The 21,012-nt window shown below is 51.2% G+C and overlaps 1 protein-coding gene across 2 annotated transcripts in view; it reads left to right on the top strand.

The window, feature by feature from the left end:
- Window positions 1–21,012, top strand: part of MTDH (metadherin) — a 448,308-nt gene that overhangs the window by 272,460 nt on the left and 154,836 nt on the right. The gene's annotated exons all lie outside the window — the stretch shown is intronic.

Genomic DNA, 21,012 nt, shown 5'->3' with positions numbered 1-21,012 from the left:
TCTTTTAGATTAAGATTCAAGAGCTGACACTCTGCTAGATCAGGCAACTTTAAAGAATCTGTTTAATTAAAGTGATTCCTACTTGCCACACATCTGGTTAGACTAAATCTTAAATCCTACGATGCAGAAGGAAAAGTTACTTACTTGACTTCCTAGTTCTGCATTGTAGGTATCCTCACTGAAGTCATAAAAATAAACCTCCCTGGTTGTGAAAATATTTGCTATGTTTTTTGTTTTCAATCCATTACCGCCATTCAAAATAAACTGAGGACGTGAAGCAAACTGCCAGTACAGTACATGCTGGTAAGGGAAGCTGTTGGCTCCTTAAAGCAGCAGTGTATTGTTTCTTTGCATTCCTTAAACTCTTGGCCTGACAGGCCCATATTTCTCTTTAATTTTCTTCCTGTATGTGCCTTTAGACGTTATTGAATTAAACTCAGTGTTGCCTCTTGTCAGATTCTGCAATGGAGTCACATTCTATTGATTAGATGCCATTTTATGCTCTTCAAAAACTCACTAAAAAGCAGACTTGCCATTTTTTTTTTAAACTGAGGCAACACCAAATCTGTGGACATTGAAGTGAGTACCTCCATCTAAAGATATTGACTTTGAATAATTGTACCAAGTGTTCCGGGATCCCCGCTAAAGTTCAGCACAGCTTCCTGGGTCCTCCTTCTCTTCTTGTGGTCTTTTCTTGTCTGAGGCAAGGTTCAGGGTTGCCCCTAAATACTAGATTTAGGGGTGTTACAGGTAAGTAAAGGATGGGACCCGTCCTTGGGGTGGGTACACCCCCAATTATGCAACCCTTCAGTGGGAGGGGAGCATATGTCTCTTTTTGGTTAGCTGGGTCCTCCCATCTGCAAGAAGGTGGGGACTGAGAGTTGTGCTTCACCTTGCCTCCCCCACCTGAGGAGTGGGTTTTGGCACAGGTGGGCCCACCTCACTTGGTTTTCCTGCTCATTCTCCCGCCCAAAGGGGGGGGTTAGAACCGGTGGGGGCCAGTTGCTGGAAGCAGAAAATGGCCGGAATAGCTTACAAAGGCGACAAGCCTTTGAAGCTCCCCTTCATGGACCCTGCCCATCCTGTGGGAGGAGGCTTGGCACCTCCTCCCAGGATGTGCATTGTTCCTGAACACCGAGAGCAGCAGGCTCTCGACCCAGGGGTCAAACATGTCCGATGGTGGCAGCTGGTGAGCAGCCACTCAGCCAGGACACTAGAGTTAGGTCGTTTTTCAGGGGGCATCTCTAAGATGCCTTCTGAGTGTATTGCATCAGTGTGGGTGTAATGTGCTGAGAAGTTTGATACCAAACTTTCCAGTTTTCAGTAAAGCCATTATGGTACTGTGGAGTTCGTAATGACAAACTCCCAGCACCATATACTTTTAATGGAATTACTGCACTTACAATGTCTAAGAATTGGCTTAGACACTGTAGGGGTACAGGGCTCATGCTCCTGTACCCTCACCTGTGGTATAGTGCACCCAGCTAGAGGGTTGACTGACCTATGCTAGGGGAGTGGTTTATAGGCGTAGTGCACAGGGATGCAGAACAAAGAAGTCGACATGGCACACATCCCTGTGTGCCATGCCTACAACCCACTGCCCGGCATAGATCAGCCCCCTGAAAAACGACCTAACAATAGTGTCCAGGCTGAGTGGCTGCTCACCAGCTGCCAGCACAGACATGTTTTTGGACTCCTGGGTCGAGAGCCTGCTGCTCTTGGGGGATCTGAAACAATACACATCCTGGGGCGAGGTGCCAAGCCTCCTCCCCCCAGGATGGACCGGGTCCACGAAGGGGAAGCTTCAAAGGCTTGCCATCTTTGTGTGCTTCCCCAAGCCTTTTGCTGCTTCCAGCAACTGTCCCCCACCGGTTCTGACCTCCACTTTGGGCAGGGGCATCGATGGGAAAACCAAGTGCGGAAGGGAGGTGTGCCCACCTTTGCCAACCCCACCCCTCAGGTGGGGGAGGCGAGGTGAAGCACAACTCTGTCCCCGCCATCTTGCAGATGGGGTGGACCCAGCCAACCAGAGTGAGGCATATGCCCCCCTCACACTAGAGTGTGGCATAATAGGGGGTGGACCCCACTCCACCCACCACCCAAGGAAGGGACCCATTGGTCCCAACCTTTACTTGCCTGTAACACCCCTAAATCTAGAATTTAGGGGCACCCCTGAACTTTGCCTCCTTAGACAAGTAAGGACCGAAGAAACCGTCCCAAAGCTAAGAGGACGCCACCCACTGACTTGGGCCCCAGCCCTACCGGGCTGTCTCCACCTTAAACCTGCAGAAGCGATATCCCGGTGTGTCCTGCAGCCAGCAGCCTCAAGAAACGTGAAGGACCTGCCCTGCCTTCCACCCCAAAGACTTTGTCTCCCATGAAACACCGGATTTGTTCACCCACTGCCTCTGGCTCCGGCCAAATCCACAAGTCTGCACCCGATGCTCCTCGCCAAGTTGGAGTGGCCCAACACCGTGAGGTCTCCCCAACGATCCTAACTTAAGCTCTGGTGATCTATGACCTGCCTCCACCCTCTTAGACGCCTGCAGTCTTTCTGGAGGATCCCCCCGACTGCGATCGGAGCTGGTAAGAAAACCCGACACCTAAAGACACCCCTGCACCCAATGTCCCATGGCCTTGGGTGGCCCAACCAACGGTGTCCCAGCATCCCCAGGCATCCTAACTTACCTCTCCAACTGGTGGTCACCTCTAGAAGATCTCTGTCCCCAAACCTGCAGTCTTTGTCAAAACTGGAGAATCCCCGTTGAAACCAACAGGGCACCCAACCCCAAAACAGCACCCTGCACCCATCCACCCCTGCGCCGCTGCAGGTGTACTTTGGGTGCCAACTCAGTCCCCTTTGCTCTGAGCCTAACACCAGGGCCCTTGCTCTTACAGCCCTGTTGCCTGCCCGTGAGCAGCGACCAACGGGCGGCCCTTTATCCCTCATTGGACAACATTCCACACTCTGCACCCGGCCACCCTAGTGCCGCTGAGGGTGCTTTGAGAGTGCATCCTTGACCCTGGGGAAACCCTTGTTCTAACCACAAACTCGACCCCAAAGCCAGAGTACTTCTTACCTGTTAACCGATTACTTAATTTCTCTTCATAGGAATACATTGACTGTTTTCCCTTGAAAATTGTTTCAAATCTGGAGTTGATTTGTATGAAAACCTGAAAATCGACAACTATACAAACCAGATTTTACTTACCTTTTCTCTAGGAAAGTCCCAGTGTGATATCTAGGCACATCAAACTGAGTAGAAAAAGTAACTTAAAAATTAATTTAAAATGTAACTGAAAAGTAATCTGAAATGTAATTTTCACATTTTGACTTACCTGTGTTTTAATCAACTGCATTTGAACCTGCATGTTGTAAAACACTGCGTACAATTTTGCAAAGCATTTATTTCACTTACCTGTGCCAGGCTTGTATTTGTTCTAGAAATATAATAACTTAATATTTTTATACACACAAAATTGGTCTGAGTTCACTCTTTGAGTGACATCGTTTGCTGATTGAGTGTGTACAACAAATGCTTAACACTACCCTCTGATAAAGCCTTACTGCTTGCCCACACTACCATAAATGGAGTGTAAAGTGCCACCTACTTTTACCTCTGCCTACCTTTGGAGTTCCACTTGTCTCTGTGCACATTGTACATCATTTTGGTATAGTATATAGAGAACCAGCTTCCTGCATTGGTGGCAGTGGTGGGATATACAACTTTGCTTTTGTTGAAGAAACTTGGTTACCACCTGATCACACGACAAAACTCTTAAATTGTCTTTTAGAATTCGAATTTTTTTAAATTTACACATTTTTTCCACAATGTCTCCTAACAAGAACCGAGCTGTTAGTAAAGCGAACCACAATGGCATAGAAAATCATGTTACGGAGTTCGACCTCACCTCTTATCTCCAATTTGAATTTAGTGAGTTAAAGTCTCTGTGAAAGCTTATAAAGATAATCATGGGGTCCCATCCCTCCAAACAAAAGCTCCAGGAGCTGTTGGCAGGGTATGCTAAGGAACATCATTCTGAGAATAGTGAAGACCTCTCGGATGAAAAAGAAGTGATGGCGCCTGAAAAAATGTCCCAACCTTCCAAGAGATAAGGTAATAAGACTGGGAAACCAGCTTCTGTACAGCAAAAGTATCAGGATCCCTCTCCTCAGGAAGAGGACTTGAAAGCCCCAGTGGGAACTGAACACATGGAGCTTGACCCTTACCTGGTTGAACTCTTAGGCCCAGGGGACCCTCTAGGGAAGAGTTGTGTCTTGGACAGCAGGACTGTCCAACTCTTGAAAGCCTGAGATAGCCCTTTTCCTGTGCAGCAGCTTGCTATGTCAGTGGTACCACCAGAGTCTATTGGGATGTGGGACTACTGTACACCGAGGCCAGAGACCCCAACCCTGGAGCCACTAGTAGAGTGGTAATGCCTCACAAGTACATAAAGTACCTACTGACTTTAGCTCATGACATTCACCCTAGCTGGACTCCTGGGCCACACCAAAACCTGGGAAAGGCAAGGTAGCCACTTTTACTGGCCACAGATATCTCAGACGGTAAAGGAGTATGTCAGCGCCTGTGTCACCGGTCAAGCCAGTTGCAAAACAGGTGGACACCCAACGGCCCCTTTGATTCAGTTACCAGTGGTTGGGGGTCCACTTGAATCTCTTGCAGCATCAGGAAACCAATTTATACTAGTGGTAGTGGATCAAGCCACTAGGTATCCTGAGGCAATTCCCCTTAGGGCTGCTACTGCTCATGCAGTAGCCAAGGCCTTCATTGGTGTCTTCATCAGGGTAGGGTATCCTAAGGAAGTGGTTTCAGACAGGGGGTCAAACTTCATGTCTGCTTACCTGAAACACATGTGGAAAGAGTGTGGAGTGCAGTACTAGTTCACTACATCCTATTGCTAACAAACCAATGGTCTTGTTGAGAGATTTAACAAGACCTTAAAAGGCATGATTATTGGGCTCCCTGAAAAGCTCGAAAGGAGATGGGATGTCCTATTACCATGCTTGCTTTTTGCCTAAAGAGAGGTGCCTCAGAAGGAAGAGGGTTTTCCCCCTTTGAACTTCTGTTTGGCCATCCTGTTAGGGGGCCACTCTGTATTGTAAAATATGTTTGGGAGAAGCCTCTCCAAGAACTCAAACAAGATATTGTGGACTATGTACTAGGCCTAAGGTCCAGAATGGCAGAGTACATGTAAAAAGCTTCCGAAAATCTTGATGCCAACCAGGAGCTCCAAAGCACTGGTAACCCCAAAAATCTGCATCGTTAAAACTTCAACCAGGGCAAAAAGTGTGAGTTTCGGAGCCAGTGGCAACAAGGGCTCTCCCAGACAGATGGAGCGACCCGTACCCCATCTTAGAAAAGAAAAGTGAGGTATCCTACTTGGTTGATCTGGGCACAAGCAGGACACCCAAAAGGGTGATCCATGTGAACGGCCTTAAGCTTTTTCATGACAAAGCTGACATCACCATGCTGATGGTGACTGATGAGGATCAGGAGTCAGAGAGTAAACCTCTCCCTGACCTCCTCTCTTACAGCCCAAAAGATGGGTCAGTAGATGGAGTGGTCTATTCGGACACCCTCTCTTCCCAACAGCAGGTTGATTGCAAACAAGTCTTGCAGAAGTATGCTGAGCTCTTTTCCTTAACACCTGGTCAGGCAAACTGTGTACCCATGATGTGGACACTGGGGACGGTGTACCTGTCTAGAACAAAATCTATCAACAGTCAAGTTCAGAAGAGCATCAGAGCTGAAGTCCGCAAGATGCTGGAGCTAGGGGTAATTGAACCCTCTGAGAGCCCCTGGGCCAGCCTAGTGCTTCTAGTCCCCAAACCTCATCCACAGGGTGGAAAGAGAGAAATGAGATTGTGTGGACTATGGAGGGCTCAACTGTCACTAAGATAGATGCTCACCCTATCCCAAGAGCTGATGAACTGATAGACAAATTGGGTGTAGCCAAATCTCGAAGTACCTTTGACTTAACTGCAGGGTACTGGCAGATTGGCATGGCACCAGGAGCAAAAGAACAGACCGCATTATCTTCACCTGATGGGCATTATCAGTTCACTGTTATGCTTTTTGGTTTAAAGAATCCCCCTGCCACCTTCCAAAGGTTGGTGAATCAAGTCCTTGCTGGATTAGAAGCCTTTAGTGCTGCAGATCTAAATGATATTGCGGTCTTTAGCTCCCCCTGGCAGGATCACCCAATCCACCGGGGGAAGTTTTTAAACGCTCTGCAAACTGCAGGCCTAACTATCAAGGCATCCAAATGCCAGATAGGGCAGGGAACAGTGGTATACTTGGGCCACCTTTTTGGTGGAGGCCAAGTGCAATCCTTACTACCCAAGATCCATGCCATCCTGGACTGGGTAGCTCCAACAACCCAGACCCACGTCAGGGCATTCCTTGGCCTGACTGGGTATTACAGGAGGTTTGTGAAGGGATAGGGGTCAATTGTAAATCCCCTCACAGAACTCAACTCTAAGAAGATGCCCAAAAAAGGTAAACTGGACCGTTGGCTGTCAAAAGGCTTTTGACACCCTGAAAGAGGCAATGTGCTCAGCACCAATTCTCAAAGCTCCAGAGTACACCAAGCAGTTCATTGCGCAGACTGATGCTTCTGAGCTAGGGATAGCAGCGCTCCATAGTAAAGACTAGCCTGTTTCTTTTATAAGAAGGTTACTCCTTCTGAGCACCTGGTCCAAGCCCAGCACAGGGGCTCCTGTGGAAAGGATGATTGACCACCGCCCGGCTCCGAGCGACCCAGTTTTCCTCACCCAACATCCTTCCCCCGAGAGCTTAATGGTCCAAGCCTCTTCTTTCAAGGGTGCAGTCCCTTCTGCTCCCCCAGACAGGGAATCCAAGAAGCTGGATCATCTTGGGAAGTGCATGTTCTCTTCCTCCAGCTTGGCTCCGTGAATATTGCGTGCCTCTTGGACCGATATTCCCATACTATCTGGGATAAGGTCGCGCAATTTTATTTATTTATTTATTTATTTACAGGTTTATATAGCGCTATGAATAAACTCCCATGGGAGTATCTCCGCGCTGCAGACAACCGGTAACAGAAACTGATAAGAGAAACAAAGAGTTAAAAGTGCTGTACAGCTCCTATAAGCCTACAAAGTACTAGTTAGAGTAGACCAAACAAAAACGTTTTCAAATATTTTCTGAATTGAAGATGGTCGTTGCATTGCCTCAATGAGAGCGGGAGTGAGTTCCACAGATTGGGACCTACAACAGACAGAGCCCTGCCACCTAGCCTAGATTTAGTTATCTTAGGGACACTCAGTAACGACTGGTCGCTGGATCTAAGAGCTCGGGTGGGAACATAAGGAACAAATTTGTTCGCCAAATACTCTGGTCCTAATTGATTGAGGCCTTTATGGATAATACAGCAGGTCTTAAACTTCACTCTTTGGCGTATAGGTAACCAGTGAAGTTTATGAAGTAACGGTTTGGAGGAGGATCTGGGGGGTGCATTTAGCACCAGCCTGCCTGCTGTATTCTGCACCACCTGTAGACGATCTAGAACCTCCTCACTTGCACCTGCCAAGAGACCGTTACAATAATCAAGCCGGCTGATAACCAAAGCCTGAACTAAGGTTTTCCTATGGGAGTCAGGGAGGAAAGGGAAGATTTTACGGAGGAGACCAATCACATGGAAGCAAGATCCCACAGTAGTATTGACGTTTTGCTTCATGGTCAGCTCTGGCTCCAATTTAACTCCCAAATTCTTGACTATTGTTTTAGGCTCAGGGGCTGGGCCCAAATCAGGAGGCCACCAATCAGGGGACCATTGGATCCTGGCTTCACCAAAGAGCATCACCTCTGTCTTTCCAACATTACATTGAAGAAGGTTGGAAGACATCCACCTTGCAACTGCCTTCATCCCATCGGAAAAAGATTGTAAAATTTCCGGGGTAAGATGTTTAAAAGGGAAGAGCAGCTGTGTATCGTCAGCGTAGGACACCGGGCAGAATCCAAAAGCTCTCGTAACATCTGCCAAGGGAGCCACATAGGTGTTAAATAATGTAGGGCTCAGACAAGAACCCTGCGGGACCCCCTTGGTAATGCTAACTTCCTCCGACTTGAACTCACCCATGGTGACAGATTGGGTGCGGTTGGAGAGAAAGCTTTTGATCCAGTCCAGTGCCCTACCGCCGATTCCACTCACAGACAGTCGTTCGATCAGGATGGTATGGGAAATCGTATCGAACGCTGCCGATAAATCCAGCAGCACCAGGACAACAGAGTAACCCCTGTCCTGGTACAGCCGTAGATCGTCTGTTATCGACAGCAAGGCCGTTTCAGTACTGAATTTAGGCCTAAAACCTGACTGCGAGGGATCGAGGCTACCAGATTGTTCTAGGTAGGTGGATAGGTGCTTGTTGGTGTGCTTTTCGATGATTTTCCCTAGAAATGGTAAAAGGGAAATAGGCCTCAGGTTAGACATGTTGGACCAAGGAATAGATGTATTCTTCCTAATGGGTCTAACTAGGGCTTTTTTCCAGCATAATGGAACAACTCCAGATGTAAGTGATAAGTTCACCAGTCTTTGAACTTCAGGACCTAGTATACTCCCCAGCTAGACCCATGAGTCTAGCTGGGAGCAGGTCTGCTGGGCTTCCACTTTTGATATCAGAAAACAGTTTCTGAACCTCTATCAACGATATTTCGGGAAAATCATTAAAAGAGCAGATATTAATAGGTGCTGTCTGTATCAAAGTGTGGTTATCTGAGCTAATTATATCAGGACCAAGTGCCTTTATTTTGTTATAGATGGCATCAATTTTTTCTGAGAAGAAACAGGAAATACTATCACAGAGATGTTGTGACGCCATGTCAGCACTTTCACAAGCTGTTGCTTTCAGAAATGTGTTAACAATCTGATATAAAACTTTTGAATCATTGACAGCTGCTTCTAGCTGAGCAGTAACATGATTTTTTCGTGCTGATCGTATGGCTTTATGATAGATGTTAAGATTAATTCTGTAATAGTTTTTGTCTTCCTCCCTGGAGGATTTTCTCCATGTCTTTTAAGACTTTCTAGCCAGGCGTTTGAGACTGCGTAATTCCTCTGAATACCAGACCTCTTGTTTCCTAGCAAGGCTAGTTTTAAAAGTCTTAATCGGGGCAAGATGTTGTACTGCAGCATCAACTGCAAGATCCCAATTTGAAAGAGCGATGTTAATATCATCTGTACAGACAATTGGGGGAGGGAGGTATTTTTGTGCAAAATTGACATTGGTTATTTTGTGCCACTGCCTACGTTTGGGTTGAACTTGTATGTGGGGAGTAGGTCGGGGGTCATTCATTGGCATGGAGAACTCAAGCACAAAATGGTCAGTCCAGGGATATTGTTTGGGAGTGCAGCATTTTATACCAGGGAAGTTAGATATTATCATATCCAAGTATGTCCAGCTTGGTGTGTTGACCCGCTATTACATTGTTTTAGTCCTAGAAGGGATATATCAGTTAAGAAGGACTGTGTCTCACTATTAGTCTTCTCCTCACTATGAATATTAAAATCCCCAAGTAGTAGAAATTCTTTGTCTTGACACACATGGGGCGCTAATGCTTCCACTAACTGTTTGGACATATTTTTTAAGGGGCCTGGCGGACGGTAGACCAAGGCTCCTTTCCTACTATATTTAGTGGAGGAACCAATCCTAAATACTAGCATTTCAAAAGTCGAATTACAACATTGATCAATGACCGATATAGAAATCTCCTTTTTGAATACAATTGCTATGCCCCCACCAGTTTTTTTAGGTCGATCTAATCTGACAATTTTGTAACCCTCCGGTATTCCAAGAGTGATGGCGGGGGTGGAGTGGGGTTTAAGCCAGGTCTCTGTTAAAAAACAGAGATCTGCTTTATGAGTGGAAATAAGATCCCAAACTTCAAAATAAGATCCCAAACTTCAAAAGAATGTTTAACTAGAGATCTAACATTGCACAGTAAGATCTTTCTTCCCTGAATTGGAACTGCGAGAATTTTACTAGAGCGCTGCTGGAGGGAAAGTTTTTCTGTCAAGAATTGTGTTTGGCAGGATCTGCATGAGAATGGCCCTTCTAGGAGACAATAGAGTGGTAGCTTGCAGTCAGAAGTTGACAATTTAGGGCGTAAGCGCAGTAAAGACTGTGGGGAGTAAGTCCGTCTAAATACCTCAGTAACCACTGATGATACTGCCATGGCCCCTGGTCCCGTCCAGTCGCGTACGGGCGCAGACGGGCTTCTCTCTGGCGCGTCTCAGGCGCTTCGCTGCACGCGACCGCTGCGCGCTTGCTGTGACGAGGGGGCTAAATACCCCTCAAAGGTGCAGCAACTAGAGCGCTGACCGCTCTGTGAATGCGGAAGTAACCTGGCTCTGCCTGACCCGCCCTCCGCTCAACGGCACTGGTTGCCGAGTCGGACCGGGGCGGGCAGGACGAAAGATCGAGCCCAGGTCAGCTAAATGTAACTTTAAGCTTGTAGCGTGTAGCGCTATTAACAAGACTAATGTGGCATTTAAAATACGGCGCAATTTAAAAGTCAAGCATCAATTCAATTTCCAAATTTCAATTTTTCTGTAGTAATCACTGTTTTAAAACATATGCAACACTAGTCAGTTGCTGGATACCTGGGCGTCAGCGGGTCGGGGAGACACTCTCACCGTCCTCCCTACCGCGATTCGCCGCCTGCTCCTCACTGCCTAAATACCCCTCAAAGGTGCAGCAACTAGAGCGCTGACTGCTCTGTGAATGCGGAAGTAACCTGGCTCTGCCTGACCCGCCCTCCGCTCAACGGCACTGGTTGCCGAGTCGGACCGGGGCGGGCAGGACGAAAGATCGAGCCCAGGTCAGCTAAATGTAACTTTAAGCTTGTAGCGTGTAGCGCTATTAACAAGACTAATGTGGCATTTAAAATACGGCGCAATTTAAAAGTCAAGCATCAATTCAATTTCCAAATTTCAATTTTTCTGTAGTAATCACAGTTTTAAAACATATGCAACACTAGTCAGTTGCTGGATACCTGGGCGTAAGCGGGTCGGGGAGACACTCTCACCGTCCTCCCTACCGCAAGTGCTGCCTCAGTGCCTGGAGGAGGCCCGGGCCATTCTCTCCCAGGCAGTGGTGGATGTGAAAGACGCAGCAAAATTCACAATAAGATGTGGACTGGATACCACCGACTCACTCGGCAGAACAATTGCCACGTCGGTAGCCCATAGGCGCAATGCCTGGTTTAAGGAGTCTGGCTTTTTGGGGGTTGTCCAGTCAACTCTGCTGGACATGCCCTTTGATGGCTGTCGCCTGTTTGGCGATAAAGCAGACTCAGCGCTCAAGCGCTTTCAGGATTCTCGGGCTATGGGCAGATTCTTGGGCCTCACTTCCCATCCACCCCAGTCTGCTTTTCGCCCCTTTCGTGGCTACGGAAGGGGCACCCCACCCCTGTTCCCGACCCAGTCCAGCCAGCGGTCCATGCAAGCTACCCAGCCACTGCATGGCCGCGGACGTGGGACTCGGGTACCTTGTGGGTCTGGGATCCAGCGGGTGGGCCAGTCCCCCCCCCTGCAGAAGCCTCCAAACCCTCCTAGTCTGACCCTTCAGGGCCATCAATGACCGGTGGATAGCAGGATTCGCCATCATATCCCCAACTGACAATCCATCACATTGGACAGGTGGGTTTTGCAAATAGTCCAAAGGGGCTACTCCCTCCCCTTCAAGACTGTCCCTCCCTCCTTGCCACGTCTTTTGTTTGCATGTTAGAGGATCATTTGGCACTTCTTCGCCTGGAAGTCTCATCTCTCTTGGCCAAGCGAGCTATCAATAGGGTTCCTGCGCCAGAAGTAGGTCGTAGTTGCTATTGCCGCTACTTTCTGGTGCCCAAGAATGACAAAGGCCTTCGTCCTATTCTATACCTCAGAGCACTCAACCGCTTCCTCCAGAAGAAGTTAAAAATGCTCACGTTGGCTCAGGTACTGTCTGCCCTGGAGACTGAATGGTGGCGTTGGAGTTGCAGGACGCCTATTTCCATATTCTCATCCTGCCAACCCACAGATGCTACCAGTGGTTCACGGTAGGCCACGAGCATTTTCAGTTCACTGTGCTCCCCTTCAGCCTTACCAGTGACTCTTGGGTGTTCGCGAAAGTGGTGGCAGTGGTAGCAGCTCATCTGCGCAGATCAGTGGTTCCAGTCTACCCCTATCTCGACGACTGGCTGTTGAAATCGGGTACGCCCCAGACGGTCGTATCCTACCTCCAGACAACGGCAGAGTTCCTGCACTCGCAGGGGTTCACTATTAACATACCGAAGTCACACCCGACTCGCTCTCAGATGCTACCTTTCACTGGAACTGTTCTAAACACAGTGCAGTTTCAGGCCTGTCCTCCCGAGCAGCGAGTCTGGGATATTCGGGCTATGATACCGATGTTTCAGCCTTTATCCCAGATTCCGGTGAGAATGACCCTAAGGCTGCTGGGCCTCGTGGCCTCTTTCATCCTGCTGGTTGATCATGCAGGTGGCATATGCATGCTCTGCAGTGGGACCTGAAGTTTCAGTGGGCACAGCATCAGGGGAATCTTTCCAACTATGTCCAGATCTAGAAGGGAACAGCACAAAAACTGCAGTGGTGGTTAACGGACCAGGATTGGGTCAGAGCCAGATCCCTCTCCCTTCCCCAAACAGAGCCAACAGTGGTGACCGATGCGTCACTCCTGGGATGGGGCGGCTATCTGGGAGAGGTGGAGATCAGAGGAGTCTGGTTTCAGGCAGAGTCTGGGCTCCACATCAGCCTGTTTGATCTTCAGGCGGTTCGCCTGGCACTGAAAGCATTCCTTCCCTCCCTCAAGGGGAAGGTAGTGCAGGTGTTCAAACAATACCACCTCCATATGGTACTGCATCAAACAAGGTCGGGTGGGGTGTGGACCCTATGTCTAGAGGCTCTTCACCTTTGGACATGGCTGGTACATCAGGGCATGACCCTGGTGGTTCAACACTTGGCAGGTTCCCTGAACTCCAGGGTGGACGAACTCCGCCGTCTGTGCCTGGTAGATCACGAATGGCGTCTTCACTCGGAGGCGATTCAAGGTCTCTTTCAGCAGTGGGGAGAGCCTTGGTGAGAACTGTTCACCACCGAAGAGAACACACAATGTCAGCAGTTTTGCTCGTTGGAATTTCCAAGGTGGCAATCACTAGGCGACGCCTTTCGTCTCGTGTGGAGTTGCGGCCTCTTTTACGCCTGTACCACTTCTGCCCCGAGTGCTGAGATCAAGGGCGACCGGGCCCAAGACATTCTTGTGGCTCCTGACTAGTCATCAAGAGTCTGATACCGCAAGCTTCTGAGCATGGCCATCGATCCTCTAATCAGATTACTCCTTTGGGAGGATCTTCTGTCGCAGCAGCAGGGGACAGTCCTCCACCCAAATCTCTCCAGCCTCCACCTCCTTGCGTGGCGATTGAGCAGTGACTGTTGACAGTTTTTGACCTTCCGCTGGAAGCCTGTTACGTAATCTTGGCAGCCAGGCGTTCCTCCACGAAAACGTTATACGCCTGTCGATGGAATAAGTATGTGGCATCATGCCCCTCTTTCTGAAGTTATTTTTAGGTCGAAGCCTAGAGCTGCGCACATGCGCAGTCTTGCTGGCGAGATTGTGTTTTCAGGAGGTTTCAGTAGCAGGCTTTAAGCCCCGCCCCTCTTTCTCATTGGCCGGCGGCAGCGTTTATGCTTGAAGGTGGCCGGCCATTGGGAAAGAGCTTGTGGTGACGTACACTTTTCTCTATTTCTGCCGTCCCACTTGGACGGACTGACCTGACTTCCTTCTGCTGTAAAAGCTTTATCTTTATAGGGTGAAACAGATGGCCCCATAAAGATAACAAACCTAAGGAAAGCAGGCCGAGGCCGTCCATGTGGGACAGAGGAAAAACAGAAAACTCTACGTCATGGCGAGTTATGCCGCCTTTACACCTGTACCGTGCTGGGGAGCTTTTACTGTGGTTCGGCCGGGGCCGGAATCACGCCTTCACTATTATGCCTGCCGTTATTGACCATCACTTCTGCTGTCTGTTCAGGTGCTCTTTGCAAGCGCTTATGGTCATATGCAGTGTCATGCACTCACCGCTCCATGTGGGCCGCTGCCTGAAGGTTGCGACAATGAACTCTCAGCCGCGTGCGGTCTTCCCGTTCTTTGGCGTTCCTGCGGCTGCTCTGATACTTTCCTTGTTGGGCTGGGCACCCGGTCACCACGGCCCGCTCTTGCTGAAATTTTCTTGTTCGGCGGCCATTGGTGCGCTCCCATGTTACTGGCCAGGTTTCTTTCTCGCTTCGATACGGGACATACAATGCTCCAGACGCTTCCATTTTCGTTATTGCCTTCCCCGCCGCAAGGGTGCTTTTCTCTTCACCTTAGCTTGGTCACTCTGTGATCCCGACCAGTTTCTTTTGTAGCTCGTGGCTTCATGGGGCTAATTTGCGGCGGGGGAGCGATGGAAACACTGTTGCCTACCCCTCTTTGCCTTGTAGCTGATGTGCCGCCAGACACTAAGTGGCCCGTGCGGTAGGCTGGCAGGTGCGGTGTTGGGCAAGGGCAATTAACACCAATGCAGTGCCTCTGGTGTGGTCTAGGGACGCGGACAGTTGCTACCGTTGTGTGCTTCGGGCACGGTGTCGGTGCGATTGCCTGCCTGTTTTTTTTTTGGGGGGGGTGGGGGGGGAGGACTGTTTGACGTTCGTGCGCGTGGATGTCTAACTGAGCTTGTGGCTGTGTGGTTTGTGTGCGTACATTTGCTTGGCCGGTGTGGAGTGGGTACCAGAGGTCTGTAGTGTAGGCATCTGTGTGTGGAGGTGTGTGTTTGTGAGGGGGATGTATACATATAGGCGCATGCAGGTATAACTGTGCTGGCTGATTGTGTCCACTGCCCACCAGGTTGACTTGCTGCTGTTGGAGGGCACACGTCACCTGCACTAGGAAGGAAACCCTGGCCAAAAGGCCGAGTAGCCCACTTATAAAATGTCCCCCTCTTGGGCTTCCGCTTGTCTGTCACCAAATCCGGTCCTTGCTGTCCATCACCGCGTGCAAATTCTGGGGACACTGACACCGCTGCTTTTTAGCAGGCGACCAGAGCTTCTGAAATACATGAACTAATATCAGGGGGCAGCAGCTGTGACCTGACACACATACCCTGACCACCCCATATATATCCTGGCCGCCCACATATACCCCCTGCAGGCGAATCCACCTCTGGCCTCGTCGCGAACAGCCCTAGGGCTGTGCTCACAGACAACTGCCTGACATACCGTCCCTCGTATACACTTGTAGCCCCCGCGTTCTGTCATAAATTATTCAGTGGCATGATCCACATATGGGGGGGATGTATCCCTGAGACATCAGAGGAGCCCCTAATCTGACAAGTGGGTCTGGCAGGTCGTCCAGTGCGGGGAGGATGCGGTCATGATTGCGGTTTTATATAGCGCGATCTCGAGCCCAAGGTATTATAGCGCTTTACATGATCACCATTTACGCTACATGCATGTTTTTAGGCACGATGGGGTTTGATTTGCCCTGTACCACAGGACTTCGAGCGTACTCCGAGACTAGAACTTGCAGCGTTCCCGACCACCAAAGTCTGCATCACTGGCCATTACGCCACATCTTTAAAAAAGTATAGTATCCCCAACCTAAACTTGATGGCTAGAGTGCGCACAGCAGGTCAATCTACAACAATGCAAGCGCAAACAATTCAGTATTCACAGCTTGTCTCTTTCAGCTTCATACTAGGAAGCTGTGCTTTTAGAACAAAATACGTGTGTGGCTTTGTGTCTGTGTGTGGCTTTGTGTCTGTGTGTGGCTTTGTGTCTGTGTGTGGCTTTGTGTCTGTGTGTGGCTTTGTGTCTGTGTGTGGCTCTGTGTGTGTGTGGCTCTGTGTGTGTGTGGCTCTGTGTGTGTGTGTGGCTCTGTGTGTGTGTGTGGCTCTGTGTGTGTGTGTGTGGCTCTGTGTGTGTGTGTGTGGCTCTGTGTGTGTGTGTGTGGCTCTGTGTGTGTGGGGGGGCTCTGTGTGTGGGGGGGCTCTGTGTGTGGGGGGGCTGTGTGTGTGGGGGGCTCTGTGTGTGGGGGGCTCTGTGTGTGTGGGGGGCTCTGTGTGTGTGGGGGGCTCTGTGTGTGTGGGGGGCTCTGTGTGTGTGGGGGGCTCTGTGTGTGTGGGGGGCTCTGTGTGTGTGGGGGGCTCTGTGTGTGTGGGGGGCTCTGTGTGTGTGGGGGGCTCTGTGTGTGTGGGGGGCTCTGTGTGTGTGGGGGGCTCTGTGTGTGTGGGGGGCTCTGTGTGTGTGGGGGGCTCTGTGTGTGTGGGGGGGCTCTGTGTGTGTGGGGGGGCTCTGTGTGTGTGGGGGGGCTCTGTGTGTGTGGGGGGGCTCTGTGTGTGTGGGGGGGCTCTGTGTGTGTGGGGGGCTCTGTGTGTGTGGCTCTGTGTGGGGGGGGCTCTGTGTGTGGGGGGGGCTCTGTGTGTGGGGGGGCTCTGTGTGTGTGGGGGGCTCTGTGTGTGTGGCTCTGTGTGGGGGGGGCTCTGTGTGTGTGTGGCTCTGTGTGTGTGTGTGGCTCTGTGTGTGTGTGTGTGGCTCTGTGTGTGTGTGTGTGGCTCTGTGTGTGTGTGTGTGGCTCTGTGTGTGTGTGTGTGGCTCTGTGTGTGTGTGGCTCTGTGTGTGGGGGGGCTCTGTGTGTGGGGGGGCTCTGTGTGTGGGGGGGCTCTGTGTGTGGGGGGGCTCTGTGTGTGGGGGGGCTCTGTGTGTGTGGGGGGCTCTGTGTGTGTGGGGGGCTCTGTGTGTGTGGGGGGCTCTGTGTGTGTGGGGGGCTCTGTGTGTGTGGGGGGCTCTGTGTGTGTGGGGGGCTCTGTGTGTGTGGGGGGCTCTGTGTGTGTGGGGGGCTCTGTGTGTGTGGGGGGCTCTGTGTGTGTGGGGGGCTCTGTGTGTGTGGGGGGCTCTGTGTGTGTGGGGGGCTCTGTGTGTGTGGGGGGCTCTGTGTGTGTGGGGGGCTCTGTGTGTGGGGGGCTCTGTGTGTGTGGGGGGCTCTGTGTGTGTGTGGGGGCTCTGTGTGTGTGGGGGGGCTCTGTGTGTGTGGGGGGGCTCTGTGTGTGGGGGGGGCTCTGTGTGTGGGGGGGGCTCTGTGTGGGGGGGGCTCTGTGTGTGGGGGGGGCTCTGTGTGTGGGGGGGGCTCTGTGTGTGGGGGGGCTCTGTGTGTGGGGGGGCTGTGTGTGTGGGGGGCTCTGTGTGTGGGGGGCTGTGTGTGTGTGGGGCTGTGTGTGTGTGGGGGCTCTCTGTGTGTGCGGGGGGCTCTCTGTGTGTGCGGGGGGCTCTCTGTGTGTGCGGGGGGCTCTCTGTGTGTGCGGGGGGCTCTCTGTGTGTGCGGGGGGCTCTCTGTGTGTGCGGGGGGCTCTCTGTGTGTGCGGGGGGCTCTCTGTGTGTGCGGGGGGCTCTCTGTGTGTGCGGGGGGCTCTCTGTGTGTGCGGGGGGCTCTCTGTGTGTGCGGGGGGCTCTGTGTGTGTGTGGGGGCTCTGTGTGTGTGTGGGCTCTGTGTGTGTGTGGGGGGGCTCTGTGTGTGGGGTGGGTCTGGCAGGTCGTCCAGTGCGGGGAGGATGCGGTCATGATTGCGGTTTTATATAGCGCGATCTCGAGCCCAAGGTATTATAGCGCTTTACATGATCACCATTTACGCTACATGCATGTTTTTAGGCACGATGGGGTTTGATTTGCCCTGTACCACAGGACTTCGAGCGCACTCCGAGACTAGAACTTGCAGCGTTCCCGACCACCATAGTCTGCATCACTGGCCATTACGCCACATCTTAAAAAAAAGTATAGTATCCCCAACCTAAACTTGATGGCTAGAGTGCGCACAGCAGGTCAATCTACAACAATGCAAGCGCAAACAATTCAGTATTCACAGCTTGTCTCTTTCAGCTCCATACTAGGAAGCTGTGCTTTTAGAACAAAATACGTGTGTGGCTTTGTGTCTGTGTGTGGCTTTGTGTCTGTGTGTGGCTTTGTGTGGCTTTGTGTCTGTGTGTGTGTGTGTGGCTCTGTGTGTGTGTGGCGCTCTGTGTGTGTGGGGCTCTGTGTGTGTGGGGGGCTCTGTGTGTGTGGGGGGCTCTGTGTGTGTGGGGGGCTCTGTGTGTGTGGGGGGCTCTGTGTGTGTGGGGGGCTCTGTGTGTGTGGGGGGCTCTGTGTGTGTGGGGGGCTCTGTGTGTGTGGGGGGCTCTGTGTGTGTGGGGGGGCTCTGTGTGTGTGGGGGGGCTCTGTGTGTGTGGGGGGGCTCTGTGTGTGGGGGGGCTCTGTGTGTGGGGGGGCTCTGTGTGTGGGGGGGCTCTGTGTGTGGGGGGGCTCTGTGTGTGGGGGGGGCTCTGTGTGTGGGGCTCTGTGTGTGTGTGGGGGGCTCTGTGTGTGTGTGTGGGGGGGCTCTGTGTGTGTGTGGGGGGCTCTGTGTGTGTGTGGGGGGGCTCTGTGTGTGTGGGGGGGCTCTGTGTGTGTGGGGGGGCTCGGTGTGTGTGGGGGGGCTCTGTGTGTGTGTGGGGGGGCTCTGTGTGTGTGTGGGGGGGCTCTGTGTGTGTGTGGGGGGCTCTGTGTGTGTGTGGGGGGGCTCTGTGTGTGTGTGTGGGGGCTCTGTGTGTGTGGGGGGGCTCTGTGTGTGTGGGGGGGCTCTGTGTGTGGGGGGCTCTGTGTGTGGGGGGCTCTGTGTGTGGGGGGCTCTGTGTGTGGGGGGCTCTGTGTGTGGGGGGGGCTCTGTGTGAGTGTGTGTGGCTCTGTGTGTGGGGGGGCTTGCTGTGTGGGGGGGGCTTGCTGTGTGTGTGGGGGGCTCTGTGTGTGTGGGGGGGCTCTGTGTGTGTGGGGGGGGCTCTGTGTGTGTGTGGGGGGCTCTGTGTGTTTGTGGAGGTCTGGTGGGCGGGTCTGTGGGGGGGTCTGTGTGGGGGTGGGACTGTGTGTGGGGGGGCTCTGTGTGTGGGGGGCTCTGTGTGGTTGTGGAGGTCTGTGTGTGTGTGGGGTGGGCTCTATGTGTGGGGGGGCTCTGTGTGTGGGGGGGTCTGTGTGGGGGGGGGTCTGTGTGGGGGGCTCCGTGTGGTTGTGGGGGGTGTGAGGGGGGCTGTGTGTGTGAGGGGCTGTGTGCGTGTGGGGGGCTCTGTCTGTGTGTGCGTGTGGGGGGCTCTGTCTGTGTGTGCGTGTGGGGGGCTCTGTCTGTGTTTGTGTGTGCGGAGGGGGCTCTGTGTGCGGAGGGGGGTGTGTGTGGCTCTGTGTGTCTGTGTGTGTGTGTGGGTCAGTTTGCGTGGGCAATTATCTTTTTCTTTGCAATAGTATGCAAATGTGAATTAGGTGCAAAATCTCAGTTTTTGCATGATCCGCTTTCTGCCTGCAACGGACTGGAAAATTAATTGTACGCTGCATTTTTGCAGTGATCCATTGACTGGCACAAAATTACTGCCCAGGCATGCCAACTTGCAGATATATTTCACAATGGGAGGAGGGGTTGTGGGGGGAGGATCTTATAGGGGATGTGTCTATGAAGGGACAAAATCATAAGCCAATTGCGTTTACGAGGCATTGAGGGCACAAGATCATGAAGAGGGGTCGGGCTTTGGGCTGAGATCTGACCCCACCCAAAAAAACAAAAGCTTCTGAAGCTACCACTAATGCCCTGGGGAGTATGTAAAAAAACAAACAAATAGCCATGAAATGCAGCAGCCTTCACCCTCCAGACATGAGCTGGAAACCTACATCCCACACCCGCAGTGTGTATGAGAGACAGCAGTGTGTGTATGAGAGACAGCAGTGTCTGAAAGAAAGGCAGCAGTGTCTGGAAGAAAGGCAGCAGTGTCTGGAAGAAAGGCAGCATTGTGTGAGAAACAGCATTGTGTGAGAAACAGCAGTGTGTGAGAAACAGCAGTGTGTGTGAGAAACAGCAGTGTGTGTGAGAAACAGCAGTGTGTGTGTTCTAGGGAGAGCATGGTGTGTTAGAGAGACAGCAGTGTGTGAGAGACAGCATTGTGAGACCTTTTATTTATGTTTTGGATTTTGAAACATAAATAAAACGCACTGATATTTGCAATGTCAATAGCTCAACCTCGCGTAAATACAAGACCTATTGCATTGTAAATGCAATTGGTCTTGCATCTGCGAGAGATTAAGCTATTGGCATGGTAAATGACAATGCCATTTATTTATCTGTTTTCTAAACCAACACATAAATAAAGTTTGTCATTTACAATGCCAATAGCTTTAACTTTTGCGAGGGTGAGACCTATTGCCTTGTAAATGCTTGTTTTCATCCTTTCTTTGGCCCAGCAGGGCTCTGCTCTGGGCACTCTAAAAGGCTATCTGGCAGCCATTTCTGCCTTCCTTTGGCTACCAGCGCAGCCCTCTTTATTCAAATCCCCTATTGTAAATAGATTCTTTCAATCCATCTTTCATAATGACCCTCTGGGACTTGAATCTTGTCTTGACTTACCTTATATGCTCTCCTTTAAAGCCTCTTCACAACTGCCCTCTCAGGCTCCTCCCTCTGAAGACTGCCTTTCTTGTTGCCATCACCTTTGCTCCCAGGGTGAGCTAGCTTCAGGCTCTTTCTTCTAAGCCCCCGTTCTTCTCCGTGCATCTGGACAAAGTGGTGCTTAGGACAAGACCTTTGTTTCGTCTAAAGTGGCTACACCATTTCATATAGGCCAAACTATTTTTTTGCCCACCTTTTTCTCAAACCGCACCCTTCCAAGGAGAAGAGACTCCACTGTCTGGACCCAAAACGTGCGCTTTCTACCTTGACCGCACAAAAGATTTCCAGGTGGATGATCAAATCTTCGTTGGCTATGTGGGTGCCTAGAAAGGCAGTGCTGTCCAAAAGCGTACCATCTCTCGATGGGTTGTCCTTTGCATTAAAATCTGTTACGTTGTGGCGGAGCCTCCAGTGGGGTTGCGTGCTCATTCCACTAGGCAGCAACTACTGCATTGGCACGTGGAGTCCCACTCCTTGACATCTGT

This window comes from Lissotriton helveticus, chromosome 4_1 (assembly GCF_964261635.1).
Source record: "Lissotriton helveticus chromosome 4_1, aLisHel1.1, whole genome shotgun sequence".
In the NCBI taxonomy this organism is placed as follows: Eukaryota; Metazoa; Chordata; class Amphibia; order Caudata; family Salamandridae; genus Lissotriton; species Lissotriton helveticus.
The sequence above is the reverse complement of the archived record's forward strand: the minus strand, read 5'-3'. Positions and strand labels throughout refer to the sequence as shown.